This window comes from Rana temporaria, chromosome 7 (genome assembly GCF_905171775.1).
Source record: "Rana temporaria chromosome 7, aRanTem1.1, whole genome shotgun sequence".
In the NCBI taxonomy this organism is placed as follows: domain Eukaryota; kingdom Metazoa; phylum Chordata; class Amphibia; order Anura; family Ranidae; genus Rana; species Rana temporaria.
Window position 1 is genome coordinate 127,068,219 of NC_053495.1, and position 15,463 is coordinate 127,083,681.

The 15,463-nt window shown below is 45.2% G+C and overlaps 1 protein-coding gene across 1 annotated transcript in view; it reads left to right on the top strand.

Annotated features, from left to right (window-relative positions):
- The first annotated feature begins 12,885 nt into the window (after positions 1 to 12,885).
- TDRD5 (tudor domain containing 5) overlaps positions 12,886 to 15,463 on the top strand; it is a 336,334-nt gene continuing 333,756 nt past the window's right edge. The window contains exon 1 of the mRNA XM_040359954.1: positions 12,886 to 13,113. The gene's annotated coding sequence lies outside the window, so the exon portion shown is untranslated. The remainder of the gene's footprint in view (positions 13,114 to 15,463) is intronic.

Genomic DNA, 15,463 nt, shown 5'->3' on the forward strand with positions numbered 1-15,463 from the left:
AGTATTTGTAGCTGCTGGCTTTTAATATTTTTTGTACGGCGTAGCTCCGCTTTAAGATTTTGTGACATGACCGAACTAACTAAATATCAGTGGTTCATAAATGGATGCAGGTCACTAAGAATACAATGTGTAATTATACATCCTTGAAGCACAATTCAGTCTGTCATTTGTGCTTGAAGTTGCTGACATTGCAGTTTTCTCATACATACTAGTACAAATGTAATTGTTGTTCTATGTGGGCAGATCTTAACGGAGGAGTGTTTGGTAATGAATTCCTTTAAAATTAGACAACTGACCTGGTTATAACCTTTAGTTGGGAAGAAAAATAGCTTAAAAGCAAACCTAAGGAGCATCTGAAAGTCAGCAAACAGAGGTGACTGTAATTACTTTTTTTTTTTAACCCTTACAAATATAAAGTGTGCTAAAAACTCTAACCCTCCCCCTTCTCCGTCCAAGTACAAGGGGGATGACAGAGCCCTCTCCTTTGCTCCTCTGCTTTCAGGGAAATCTTAATTTTACAGTTTTTCTCCATTGTTTTGGCTCATTTCTTGAAACAGAAATGACATTCTCGAAACTCTAAGATCATTTGGCTAAACAGTCTTACAGTTCAGCACAACACTATAACTCACGTGCAAAAGCCCATCTCTCTCCCAAAACTGTTCACTCATGCTTCAAAAGCATATTCCTTTCCCATATAAAGAGTCAATGCCCCCAAAATGGCAAAGATTCTTCTCAATTGCTTTGGCTCATTTCTTGAAACAGACCAGACGTTCTCAACTCTCTTGGTGCTTTTGCCAAAATAACCTGGATGGTTCGGCACAACACCATGGTTTACCTTCAAAAGTTCATATCTTTCCCAAAACAGTTCACTCATGTGTAAAAACTAAGGGCCAGATTCAGATACATTTAGAAAGACGCAGAGTATCAGAATACGCTACTCCGCCGTATCTTACCTGGCTCTAAGTCGAATCCAGGAAGATTTCGCGCCGTCTTAAATTCAAATTTTGGCGCGGGAACGACGGCCATACTTAACATGGCAAGTCTATCTATACGCCGGGAAAAGCCGACTAGCGACAACGTAAGAGAATGCGACGGCCGCACGTACCTTCGCGGATCGACGGAAAAAGCAAATTAGCATACCCGATGTGGAAAACAACGCGAACTCCACCCAGCGGGCACCGAAGTATTGCACCTACGATCCGAAGGCGTACGCCTGTCGGATCGAAGCCAGAAGCCGTCGTATCTTGGTTTGAGGATTCAAACTAAAGATACGACACAGCAAATTTGAAAGTACGCCGGCGTATCAGTAGATACTCCGGCGTACTCGCTCTGAGAATCTGGCCCTTAATTTTTTTCTCATTCAAATAGTCAGTGCCCCCAAAATGCTTTGTCCCTTTGGCATTGTGTAAGCACTGCAATTCAAAATGTTTAGATGTTTTGTCTCTATGGCACAGGACCATTGAAATATCCCTCATGTCCACCGTTCAGTCTTAGCCCAGTCCTTCATTGACAATGGTTACTGTACACTTTTTGTCTAGCTAACTGAATACAATTGTGTATAAAACTGAAAAAAAGAAAAGATTTTAGGGTAAGAGTAGCCTCCAAGGTTTAACATCACACATTGCACTCATACTGCCAAGAAACAATTACTTTACAGTATTGTAACTAGGGGTGCGCATCTTCACCGGTCTCACGATTCAATTCAATTACGATTATCTGGTCAACGATTCGATTCCGCGATGCATCAAGATTACCGACGAGGTCTCACTTCCGCTTGGGCCGCCTAGGTGGCCCTTCCTCTCCGCAATCTTCTGAGACACATCACAGGTCCCAGAAGATTGCCCGGCTATGCAGGACAGCGCAGTGAGACATGCGCACCTGGCTGTGAAGCTGCAAGCTGTCACAGCCGGATGCCCACAGTAGTATTGCCAGCGCCGTGGACAGAATGGAGTGTTCGGGTGGCCACATCGCTGGATTGTGGGACAGGCGAGTGTCTTTTTATTAAAAGTCAGAAAATACACTTTTTTTTGTAGCTGCTGACTTTAAATAATTAATTTTTTTACGGAACTCTGCTTTTAAAAAAAAATAACCTCACTCCCTTAAAGTGGAGTTCCACCCAAAAGTGGAACTTCTGCTTTAAGCACTCCTCGCCCCCTGACATGCCATATATGGCATGTCATTTTTTGGGGGGGGTGTCCTCTTTTTAGTGGGACTTCCTGTCCGGGCTGTCTAGGTGACTCCTCCTGTCGCCCCTCCCTGCCAGCTATCTTCTGGGACACAGGTCCCAGAAGATTGGCTGGCCAATGTCAGATCACAGTGCGCGCCTGGCCATGAAGCCATAAGCTATCATGGCTGGGTGCCCACAGTAGATATGACGGTGTTGAGGAGAGGAGCAGGGAAAGGTATGGGGCTCTGTGTCGCCGTATCGCTGGACAGGTAAGTGTCGGTTTAATAAAAGTCACCAGCTACACTTTTTGTAGCTGCTGACTTTTACTAAACTAAAAAACGGTGGAACTCCACTATAAAAGGTGCACTAATCCGGTGCACTACAGGGTACAGTAATATACGCATTTGGCTGCTGGGAGGTCAGGAGGGATTAGAATTCACAGCAAGTTCCCTGTACCGTCTCTGTGTTGAAATTTCCCTGGATTCCCAAGTTCGCAAATTCCAGCACACTAGGAGTTAACACAATGGAATGTGCAAACTTGGGAGCCCAGGGAAATGTCAACACAGAGCACAGGACCGTTTCCTATTCAGAATGGAACGCGTCAAGGATGCCCACTCTCCCCCATTATATTCATCCTTACCCTGGAACCACTTCTGAGAACTATAAGAGCTAACTCAGATATCAGGGGTATCCGGGGTAAGGGGGATGAGTATAAGGTGGCAGCATATGCCGACGACCTACTGTTTTCGATCACTTCCCCAGTAACGTCATTACCATTTCTACTAGCGGAAATAAAAAAATATGGGGAAATGTCAAATTTCAAAGTGAACTATAACAAGCCAGAGGCTATGGGAGTGGAGGTAGATATTCGATTGCAGCAACAACTAGCAGTCAATTTCCCTTTTAGATGGACAGACTCCCACTTGGGATATCTGGGGACTAAGATCCCATGTAAGTTAAGCAGAGTTTTTGAACTAAACTTTGTACCCCTGATAAAACAAATTAAACTTGATCTGCAAAAATGGGATAAAGAGATCTTCTCATGGTTTGGCAGAATCAACATAATAAAAATGAATGTGATGCCAAGAATACTATATCTGTTCCAGACCTTACCCATAAAAATACCGTCGGGATTTCTGAGAGACTTGAGATCCAGGTTTATTAAGTTTATTTGGGCAGCAAAATCTCAGAGAGTGCGGAGAAATATATTGACTCTGCCAAAAGAAAGAGGGGGAGTGGGACTCCCAGATCCAATGGGTTATTATGACGCCTCACACCTAGCACGAATAGTGGATTGGTGTACACATCAGGAGGACAAACCATGGGTTAACTTGGAACGGGAGATTAGTAACATCCCCCTAGAAGGCATGGCGTGGATAGCTGAGATTAATATACCTCAGATTGCAAAAAAACACCCAATGATAAGTGCTACACTCAGAGTTATTAGAAGGATAGGGAAGAAAATGAAGCTGTTGAAATGTATCGGCCCAATGACACCCGTCTTGGGTAATCCAGGCTTTGAGCCAGGTCTAAAGGACCGATGTTTTAGTAATTTGAGAAGGAGAGGATTTAGTAGACTGACGCATTTCATGATAGGTAACCATGTGATGAATAATGAGGAGATGGAGAAGGCATATGGGGAAGAACTAGACTTATGGAGACGAAATCAGCTCAGAACTTTCATAGGATCTCTGAAACTTCGAGGGGAAGAAATAGGGAGTCCATCGAAATTTGAAGAAATATGTTTAAAAAGAGAACCAATGAGACATATATTATCATATACGTATAATTTACTGATCGAGTCAGATGCACCAGAAGAACTTGTCTTTATACAGGCGTGGGAAAGAGATCTGGGTATAAAGTTCTCAGAGAAACAGAAAAATAAGATATTCTTATTCACGCATAAGGCGTCCATAGCATCCAGATATCAGGAGGGGGGTTATAAAGTTTTGACAAGGTGGTATCGGACACCAACATTGTTAAATCGGATTTTCCCTCAAGTCTCAAACATTTGCTGGAGATGTCACAAAGAAGAAGGCACTATGATACACATCTTTTGGGGTTGTCAAAAACTAAAAGAATTTTGGAAAATGGTCTCGGATACAACCCGTGAAATTACTGGGGTGAATCTCGGAGACAGACCATCAGCATTTCTATTATATGACATCCCACTATCTGTGGAAAAATATAAGCAGTCCCTGTTAAGGCATTTGATTACGGCAGCAAAGTCCTGTATACCAATACTATGGAAGAGTACAGCACGTCCAACAAGGACACAATGGCTTAGTAGAATAACAGAGATTCAGCTGATGGAAAATCTCACTATGGGGCTGAGGGAGCTAGAGGAGGAGTACCGGAGGACCTGGACTCCATATATTGAATACAGGGAACAGAATCCTTGAGGGGGGGAGAGGGGGAGAGGAATAATCTTGTTTTTTTTTTTTTTCTTGCGAGGGATTGGGGAGGGGAATGAGGGGGAAATATTACTCCCTTTGGGTGGAATGCTCCTCCGTTGGGCGAGGTCGGGGGAGGCAAGACCACGCAAGGGGTAGTATTGGTGTAAGGGAGAGTTGAGAGGGTGAAAACAAAGAAAGAAGAAAGGTATATAAGGACCAAGAGATGTTTAGTTGATGTGAAATATGGATGTTAAGGTATATATGATGCAGAAGAGATTGTTTTTTGATTGTGAAAAAAAAAAAATATACATAAAATAAAGAATTATAAAAAAAAAAAAAAAAAAAAAACAGAGCACATGGAGGAGGAGAACGAATACTGCTGTAACTAAGAATACCCGTTTTGCAATACATGCCGTTCTAAACCATTAAGTGGCCACTGCTGCATGTGCTTTTTAAAATATATACAGCTTCTCATACCTGCATTTCTGTCTGTGTATGCTCTCTATATTCCGCACATGTGACTCTGTCCTGTCCGGCCCGCCTCTCGCTCTCCTCTTTCCCGACGTCAGTGGGAGTTCTCAGCCCCACCCACCGACTGTACTGTAGCTATCAGATGAGAAGAGAGGCGGGCGGGGCTGACGTCAGGAGAGACGTGGGAGGTGAGAGGCGGGCCGGAGCGAACAGTCACATGAGAAGACAATACAGAGTATACAGACAGCAATATAGGTATGAAACACAGTATATTTTAAAAAGCATATGCAGCAGTGGCCACTTAATGGATTATAGCAGCATGTATTGCAAAACGGGTATTTTAATACACACGCTCGGAGCGCTCTCCCGGGAGGGGCGGGGCAAGTCGGGATGACGTCACCCGACATCGATTATTGGGGTCACATGCATCGATGCCGCATCGGGGGCCCCCGAATCGCGGTGCATCGATGCACCGATTATATTCAGCACCCCTGATTGTAACCATTATCATTCACACACAAAGTAACTTCCATACATCAGAGTCAAAAGAAAATGTATACAGCATAATATACGGAAATATAAACACACAAACAAAAAACAAGGAAAATTACATTTAGCCTACAATGCTGTAAATAAAGCTGGAGCTATACAACTACTGTAACATCTCTTCACTGGTTGCTGTCATCACCCTCCCTCTCATTGATGGGCACTTATCAGGCTGAGCTGATGGGCACTGGTGATGCTGCATTTACTGATGAGGCTGGGCTGATATTCACTGGTGAGGCTACATTGATGGGCACTGATCAAGCGGCACTGGTGAGGCTGCGCTGATGGGCACTGATGAGACTGCACTGGTGAGTATAATACACTCTTCAAACATGCACAGAACACGGGGTACAGCTAATGCGTTTCGGGGGCGCACCCTCTTCCTCAGAGCTAGGAGCCTGTACATTTTTACATAGGGGTGTACTCACTTTTGTTGCACGTGGTTTAGACATTAATGGCTGTGTGTTGAGTTTTTTTGAGAGGACAGCAAATTTACACTGTAAGGCCCCTTTTACACTAAGGCGTATTTCAGCGCAAAAATAGCGCATAAATAACGCCTGAAATAATCCTGCTCCAGCATTCTCAATGTGAAAGCCCAAGGGCTGAGCACTGAGGCGATGTGCTGGCGGGAAGAAAAAAAATCTCCTGCAAGCAGCATCTTTGGAGCGGTAAAGGAGCGGTGTGTATACTGCTACTTCCCATTGAAATCAATGGGACAGCACGGCTATACCGCCTGCAAATGTAGAAAGGAATGTTTGGACAGCCGCACTCTGAAAAAACCTCTCGGTTGCCTTTTATTGGTAAAAGTTTTCAAACACCACACATCACAGCAAAAAAACAGGGGCATGCAGCTGACGCGTTTCACACTATTGGTTAGTGCTTACTCATAGCTAGCATAATAGAAAATGCACACAAAATATATAGTATCAAAAAACCAAAACCATATGATCAACATCAACCAATGATAGATTGTTCCCAATTGAATGAGAATCCATCATGTGTGTCCGTTAATTAAATACCACTTATGGGTGAGGACACACTTTAGACCATTGACCCTTTAAACAGAGACTGAACTGAAATGTGAAAGATAAGGAAAAAATCCTTATAAATACGTGCTTAAAAATAATAACGTGTGAAATAAAATTGTGTTAACGAATTGATAGTGTTATATGGTGACATAATGAAATACAATTAAATTAAATCCAAGTATGTGTGACTGTCTGTTTATATAAGAAGGATAAAGTGTGTATATATAGGACTGGGAGTGTACCCCGTTGGGACAGTATGAACACTTGGAAAAGTGATACTTATACAAGATCTATATGTATATGTTATTATCCAAAAACTGAAACTGTGAGGAAATTTATATATCTATATATGACAATTAACAAAAGTGCAACTATAATTTATGTGTGAATACAATAAATGTACCAATTTATGAAAATTACGTGGACTTAAATTATAAACAAATACCAGAGTAAATGAATGGATTCATAATGTATTATGTAAGGGATTGGTTGGAAACTGACTAAATGGCTATTTTCTCGCTGTATGCAATGCATTATGTGTGGTGTAGATATCGTTTCTAAAGTATGATAATTCTCAGTCATAAAAGCTGGTACATAATTCATACACAACCTCACTAGAGTCCATCAATGTAGCCTCACCAGTTTCCATCAATGCAGCCTCACCAGAGTCCATCAATGCAGCCTCACCAGAGTCCATCAGTGCAGCCTCACCAGAGTCCATCAGTGCAGCCCCACCAGAGTCCATCAGTGCAGCCCCACCAGAGTCCATCTGTGCAGCCTGTTCAGTGCCCATCTGTGCAGCCTGTTCAGTGCCCATCTGTGCAGCCTGTTCAGTGCCCATCAATGAAGCCTGTTCAATGTTCAGCAGCTCAGCCTGTTCAGTGCCCATCAATGCAGCCTGTTCCATGCCCATCAGCTCAGCATGTTCAGTGCCCATCAACACAGCCTGTTCCGGCCCCATCAACGCAGCCTGTTCAGTCCCCATCAACGCAGCCTGTTCAGTCCCCATCAACGCAGCCTGTTCAGTCCCCATCAACGCAGCCTGTTCAGTCCCCATCAACGCAGCCTGTTCAGTCCCCATCAACGCAGCCTGTTCAGTCCCCATCAACGCAGCCTGTTCAGTCCCCATCAACGCAGCCTGTTCAGTCCCCATCAACGCAGCCTGTTCAGTCCCCATCAACGCAGCCTCTTCAGTCCCCATCAACGCAGACTGTTCAGTCCCCATCAACGCAGCCTGTTCAGTCCCCATCAACGCAGCCTGTTCAGTGCCCATCAACGCAGCCTGTTCAGTGCCCATCAACGCAGCCTGTTAAGTGCCCATCAACGCAGCCTGTTCAGTCCCCATCAACGCAGCCTGTTCAGTCCCCATCAACGCAGCCTGTTCAGTCCCCATCAACGCAGCCTGTTCAGTGCCCATCAACGCAGCCTTACCTAGAGGAGAGGAAACAGATTATACAGAGCGGGGATCACCCCGTGCGGCCTTGGTCCTTAGACAAAGTACCGCTTCCTATGATAGACGTCATAAGTGTGCTCCTATCATAGGAGCAGGCCCAGGAGGCGGGACTTCGTCTGGCAGCCGGGTGATCCCCACTCTGTGTAATCCAGGGACAAAACCAGGGACGGTGTTCTCAATCCCAGGACGTCTGATCACCCTACCGTTGGGGATACTTGAGAACTGAGTTTGAGAACCACTGCACTAATACGAATAGGAGTTTTATTTAGCAGAGGCTAGGGTTGTCCCGATACCACTTTTTTAAGACCGAGTACAAGTACTGATACTTTTTTTCAAGTACTTACCGATACCGAATACCGATATTTTTAATATAATCTCATGTGAAAGTGGCACGTGTGAGTATTTTTTTTTTTTACAATGCTTTCCTCTTTTTTTTGGGGTGGGGTGGGGGGGGATGTGGGGACAGTGTCAGTGTGTGTGTTTTTTTTATTATTTTTTACAATTTTTTTTAATTGTTTATTGCAATTTTTTTTTTTTTTATCAGCCCTGTTGGGGAGGCTTTGGTGAGATATCAGGGGTCTTAACAGACCTCTGACATCTCCCCTTTGAGACAGAGAGAGGGACTAGGGACATGTATTCCCCAGTCCCTTTCTCAGCAGCCTCCGCTGCACTGAAAATGAAAGAAGAGAAGACAGCGGCTTCTCTTCATTCATTAACCTCTTTCCCACCGGGCTTGTTTTTCAGATTCGGTGTTTACAAGACTAAAACAGTTTTTTTTGCTAGAAAATTACTTAAAACCCCCAAACATTATATATTTTTTTTCTAACACCCTAGAGAATAAAATGGAAGTCATTGAAATACTTTTTGTCACACCGTATTTGCGCAGCGGTCTTACAAGCGCACTTTTTTGGGAAAAAAAATCACTTTTTTGAATTAAAAAATAAGACAACAATAAATTTGGCCCAATTTTTTTACATATTGTGCAAGATAATGTTACGCCGAGTAAAATGATACCCACGTCACGCTTAAAAATTGCGCCCGCTCGTGGCATGACGTCAAACTTTTACCCTTAAAAATCTCGATAGGCGACGTTTAAAAAATTCTACAGGTTGCATTTTTTGAGTTACAGAGGAGGTAGAATTATTGCTCTCGCTCTAACGATCGCGGCGATACCTCACTTGTGTGGTTTGAACACCGTTTTCATAAGCGGGCGATACTCGCGTATGCGTTCGCTTCTGTGCGCGAGCTCGTCGGGACGGGGCGCTTTAAAAAAAACATTTTTTTTGTTTTCTTATTTATTTTTATTTAGTTAATAATTTTTTACACTGAAATAAAAATAAAAAAATTGATCACTTTTATTCCTATTACAAGGAATGTAAACATCCCTTGTAATAGAAAAAAGCATGACAGGTCCTCTTAAATATAAGATCTGGTGTCAAAAAGACCTCAGATCTCATATTTAGACTTAAATCCAAAAATAAAAAACAAAAAAATGTCAAAAAAAAAAAATGTTGCTTTAAGACGCTAGGCGGGACTGATGTTTTGACGTCACTTCCGCCCAGCAGAGCTATGGGGACGGGTGAAGGAAATTTTTCCTTCACTCGCAACCCCAGTCACTTGCCGAACAGTCCCGATCGCCTCCGCCGCTACCGACGGCTCCAGTAAGCTGCGGAGGGCGCGGGAGAGCCCCTCTCCCGCTACCGATAACGGCGATCTCGCCGCGGAGACCGCCGTTATCGTGTACACCACCGCCCACTGAAAAGATGGATACCTCGGTTGTGGCAGCAGCTGCTGCCGTTACCGAGATATCCATCTTTAAAAACAGGACGTCTTTTGGACATGGGGCGGTGGTCAAGAGGTTAACTGAGACATCGTAATCCCAGGAGGTTACAATGTTTCAGTTATGTGAATGGACAGAGTCAGTGATCACTGACTCTGTCTATTCAGAAAACGAAGGAGCCAGGTTTACCTCCGCTCTCCATCCTGAGATACCGAGAGGGACAGATGCACGGAGGGGGACACGGAAGAGAGAGGGGGACGGATGCACGGAGCAGCATAAAGGGGGACAGATGCACGGAGGGGGACACGGAAGAGAGAGGGGGACAGATGCACGGAGCAGCATGGAGGGGGACACGGAAGAGAGAGGGGGGCAGATGCACAGAGGGGGACACGGAGGAGAGAGGGAAGACAGATGCATGGAGAAGGACGGATGGGGACTGGAGATGGATAGGGGACAGTCAGCGGTGATCGTGTGTGGGAGAGAAGCACCGATCACTGCTGAAAGCCGCGGCGGGGCGGTTTGAAAGAGAGAGGACCGGCTGTGGCTGTCAGACTTTTAAATCTATACAGGGTGATCAGGCTGGGAAGCCAGCTGCTGTGTCCTCAACAACCGATGAATGTAAAAAAAAAAAAAAAAAAAAAAAACATTGCCGGCTAAATACATTCACTGTGTGGGGTCCCACCCCCAAGGGCATACCACACCCTTCAGTCTGGTATGGATTAGGAGGGGACACCCCAAAATCCATACCAGACCCTTTTCTGAGCATGCAGCCTGGTAGGTCTGAACCATACCAGGCCCCATGCCCTCAACATGTGAACAAGAGCCTTTTCCAGTTAACCCTGGCCAGTGGTTGTTGGGGTCTGCAGGCGGGGGGCTTGTACGAATCTGAAAGCCCCCTTTATCAAGGGCCCCCTCCCCCCAATGTGAATCAGGTACATCATACCCCTACCCATTCACCAAAAAAAGCAATGAAATGTTAAAAAAACACAAAAAAACCCACCAAGAGCCAGTTTTTAAAAAGTTCTTCATTCTTTATCTCCAAATGACATCATCCGATGGCCAATCCCCATGGCTATATAAGAGATGTCAGACAGCTGGGGATGTCACAACGGAGGAAGACAACCTCAGGACAAGATCGGCCTTTTATGTTTTTAGCGGGTAACCGGCGGCGAGTTAGGCCCCATGCACACGAGAAGCAAATGCAAACACATGTAAACTCAAGTTTTCAAAGGCAAAAAACGGCGTTTAAAAAGCCAGTTTTTCCCGCGAATTTCGCTGCGTTTTGCCACGTTTTACCGTGTTTGCGGCTATCAGCGTTCATAACAAAGACATTGTAGAACCTCCCAAAGCTTTGAAACGCAAAAACGTTTGCGTCTGAACCCAAAATTTTGCGTCTGAAAAAACGAGCCTAAACCCAACTGCTTTAAAACCCAAAAAAACGTGAATGTGTGCATTCACACATAGGATAACATTAAAAGCGAACGCACACGCAAGTCCCGCCGACATATGTAAACGCCGTTTAAACCACATATGTGAGGTATCGCCGTGTGCGTTAGATTGCTAGCAACAATTCTAGCACTAGACCTCCTCTGTAAATCTAAACTGGTAACCTGTAAAAAATTTCAAAGCCTTGCCTATGGAGATTTTTAAGTACCGTATTTTGGCGCCATTCCATGAGTGTGTGCAATTTTAAAGCGTGACATGTTAGGTATCTATTTACTCGGTGTAACCTAATCTTTCAAATTTTACCAAAAAATTGGGCTAACTTTACTGTTTTGTTATTTGTTTAATTCATGAAACAATTTTTTTCCCCAAAAAAGGCATTTAAAAAATATTGCGCAAATACCGTACAAGATAAAACGTTGCAATGACCGTTGTTTTATTCCCTAGGGTGTCTGCTAAAAAAACATATATAATGTTTGGGGGTTCTGAGTAATTTTCTAGTAAAAAAAATTATGATTTGTACATGTAGGAGAGAAGTGCCAGAATAGGCCCGGTATGGAGGTGTGTATAAGAGCCCTGTATGGAAGCGGTTAATAAAGTACTTGTCAAAAAGCGGCAGTTTTTTTTACATTTCACAGCTTTTTTTGTAAATGGGTAGGGGTACCATGTATACGATACCCATTTACATAGGGGGGGGGCTGGATCTGGGGGTCCCCTTGGTAAAGGGGGCTTTCAGATTTCGATAGGTCCCCCGCCCGCAGACCCCGACAACCACTAGTCAGGATTGTCAGGAAGAGGCCCTTGTCCCCATCAACATGGAGCTTTGGGTGGGAGGGCACAGAGCCCCCCTTCACATGTTGAGTGCATGTGGCCTGGCATAGTTCCGGGGGGGGGGGGGCTGCTCACTCACCCCGTCCCTTTTTTGACCTACCGGACTGCATGCTTGGATAAGGGTCTGGTATGGATTTTGGGGGGACTCCATGCCAGTTTGTTTTATTTTTGGCGTGGGGGTGTCCCCTCCAAATCCATTTTGTTAGTGAATTTTTTTTTACATTTAGCTGTTAGTGGGGAAGCCCGCTGACAGCCGATGACTCATCGTTGTTAAGGACATGGCGGCGACTGAGGGACAGAATGAGGGACACCTACATAGGACATTCGCCCTGCCACACCCCCTTAAAGGAGTATTAATCACTAAAGGTTAATTAAATCCACAGGGGCTTTTTTTTTTTTTTTTTTAACCACTACTATTCCTTTATATTGCCATTTTTAAATGTATAAATGCAGAAATTTAGAATTTTGATGAAAGGTTTAGCCCAGCGAAACACAATTTCAAAGATAAAAAGTGCATTTTATATACAACCACTGGTATATAGATCAGACCAAAATGAGGGGGAAAGAAGGACATTGCTCCAAATCAGGGACAGTTGGGAACTATGTAACATTTCAGAAATGTTTCACCTGGTGCAAATCACAGCTGTTGCTATCCATATCCCTGGAAATCTTAGAAAAGGATCAGTAAACTGGGATCTATTTTTTTACCAACAAAATGCAGATATATTAATACACTTATCTTCCACAGTGCGCGGGTCAGTATCACGTGACGCCTGAGGTTCCTCTATGGTCCGACACAAGAAGTGCGATCCGCTCCTTCTGAGAACCACATTGACACACTGCCCCCAGCGTCTGGTAGCCGCCACTACACCACGTGCACCGCATTACCTGCTACGCGGCGGAATGATCTGTGAGTCACGTTGCAACCGAGGCGGAGTAATCTACGCTGGGAGGAGGACCGCTGAGTGTGGCCGCGCTGTTGAAGTTTGGAAAGCTAAGTGAGTATTTTTCTCGTATAGCACAGCTTTATTATATAAGAGTTGGATTACATACACATTTCCTCAGAAAGAAGGGTTCTAATGAGGTATCCAGGTCCATAGAGTGTCCTTCCTGATATGCAGGCCCACCCAGTGTTAGACATACATCTTGCCATCTCTCCCTAGGGCCCATTTAAACGGGGTGGATCTCTTTGGGTGTGTATGAAGGAGCCCATAGATTTTAGTTGGCACTTGACTAATGCACAACAACTAATCTAATAGTGAATTCTCTGCATTTTTAGGTTTCATTTCAAATTCTATTCATTACTGCAATACAATAGTGGGACTAGGCCCCTAGAGCTACCAAAACGATGCTAGAGGCGTAGCTAGAACCCTCAGGGCCCCGCTGCAAGAAATTATGAAGGCCCCCCCCCTGTCCTGGGGGCCCTAGCCACTAATCCAGGCCCTTTAAAGTGGAGTTCTACCCAAAATTGGAACTTCCGCTTTAAGCACTCCTCACCACCTTACATGCCACATTTGGCATGTCATTTTTTTGGGGGGGACTTCGGTAGTCCCACACTTCCTGTCCCACACCCTCCTTCCGCCCAGGGACCGCCTCTGCAACTTTTCTTCTCGCCTTAGGCGGCCCCTTCCTTTAGGTCAGGGGTGGCCAACCAGTGGCCCGCAGAGCCCTCTTATATGGCCCGCGACCTCCTGCTCTGGGAAAGAATAGAATACTGTTATTAAAGTTAAGCTTATTACTAAATTCAGTGTGTATATATAGGCATATCTGTTATGCAGTGGTTACTAAGCTGCTTTCAAACTGATCCGCAGGTGCAGAGCAGTGCACCTGTGGGTTACCTGCACTGAGCCATAGGCCCCTTTGACACGGTCAGTTTGACCCAATTGGACCCCCCCATTCACCTGTAATGAGTAGCAGATGTAAAGTGTCTGTTTACAAACGCCTACCTCCAATTAGATCCGCAAAAAAAACGAGTGGGCTCTATAGAGTAGAGTGGGCTGCCATCCACCCGCTCCGCTTATTGTGGCCTGTGACCAGTTACCATATCGCTTAGGTGGCCCTCGCTCTTCAAAAGGTCGGGCACCCCTGCTTTAGGTTATCTCCATGGACACGTGACAGGTCCCAGGAGATCGCCTGTCCATTCATAAAGCGCGACTCGCACATGTGCAGTGAGTGCCCGGCCGTGAAGCCGAAAGCTGTCACAGCTGGGTGCCCACACTATCAATGGAGGCGCCGGCGGAGAAGGGGGGAGAGCAGCTGAGCTCTGGGCGGCTGCATTGCTGGACCGTGGAGCAGGTAAGTGTCTGTTTATTAAATGTCAGCAGCTACACTTTTTGTAGCTGCTGTCTTCTAATAAACGCAAAAAGGCTGGAACTCCCCTTTAGCCCTGGTTCACACTGGGTACGATTTGGAACGATTTGAGATGCGATTTGACATGTCAAATCGCATCTCAAATCGGCGGCAATTGTCGGCAATGGCACTGTCCTAATCAGTGCGACGCCGTATCTGCGATTTAAAAAAGTAGTTCCTGTACTACTTTTTGCGATTTCGGGCCGCGATTTACATTAAATTGCGGCCGAAATCGCGGAAAAATCGCAGCCGCAAAATCGCGCATTTTACCGCGATTTTGAATTCGCAGCAGTGTGAACCTAGGCTTAATGCTATTGCAGGGCCCTTTTATTGTGTTCCTGCAGCAGGACCCCTTTCTGCATGGTTGCCTAACTTCCCAAAAGAAGTCACGTGCACTTTTTTTTTATGTGTTCAGCCAATGTAGGCCAATTTTTTTTGGCTATTCATACTTACCTCAGTGGATGCAGTATCAGACTGATGCTGCATGTGTCCCCTGGTATCTCTGCACTGAGAACCGAGCCACAGAACACCACCGATGCCTCAGTTCTCACTCCTCCCCGAGCAGGGTGATGCTGACTGTTAGTCGCTTCTGCTCTACTTCTCAACGCTCATTGGAGCGCTGAGCCATGGAGGGGCGGGAAGCGGCTGTCTCATCGGCTCGCGGAGACTACCATCAATTAAGGCAGCTGGCGGATCCTGATCTGGAAGTCGGGATGACGCGCTGTCTCGACTGATGGCAGTGATGTCAGCGGAGAGTGGACTACAGACCGCTCTCTGCTGAAAACGGCTCACAGGAATGCAAAACGAATTGCACTCCTGTGACCCAGAGGAGAAGCCCAGCCTAAAAAGCTCAGGCTGGACTTCTCCTTTAATTAGGGGTGGGACATATAAAATGTGCTTGGTTCCACAAGAACCATCCAATGCCATATCCCTTTCCCAGAATACCTCCGTACCCCTCAGCATGCCTCTATACCCCTTGTACCTCCAAAATGATCCCTG